Genomic DNA, 450 nt, shown 5'->3' with positions numbered 1-450 from the left:
TTTATCTCGGAAAGACGTCTTTCCGAGATAAATTATCTCGGAAAGACGTCTTAATAAGTGTTTATTCCATGTTTCCAAGATAATTATCTTGGAAACTCGGAAACTCGGAAGGTCACTTTAAGCTTCCGTACCTGGGCAAACGATTCATGCGTGCAATTTCCCACATCAAATTTGATGTGGGATATCGTATGCATGACTGATTTTGTAAATCACGTGATTGGCTAACTTCATGCATATTAATCAATCTTGGTAAATTTTCAAAATTGAAGATGCGGATGTCTCGACTAGAACAAGCTAACCAGCTCCCTTTTGGCTACCTATACTTGAATAAAAACAGTTAGTATATAGTTCTGGCCTGCTGAGAACGACATGGACTGATAACCGTAGGCTATACTTAGGAAACTTGCTCACCGCTAGCTGCTACATATTTAGGCCTTTAGAGTAGAATAT

This window comes from Anneissia japonica, unplaced genomic scaffold (assembly GCF_011630105.1).
Source record: "Anneissia japonica isolate Jap-2015-1 unplaced genomic scaffold, ASM1163010v1 scaffold3106_len312699_cov133, whole genome shotgun sequence".
Classification (NCBI taxonomy): domain Eukaryota; kingdom Metazoa; phylum Echinodermata; class Crinoidea; order Comatulida; family Comatulidae; genus Anneissia; species Anneissia japonica.
The sequence above is the reverse complement of the archived record's forward strand: the minus strand, read 5'-3'. Positions refer to the sequence as shown.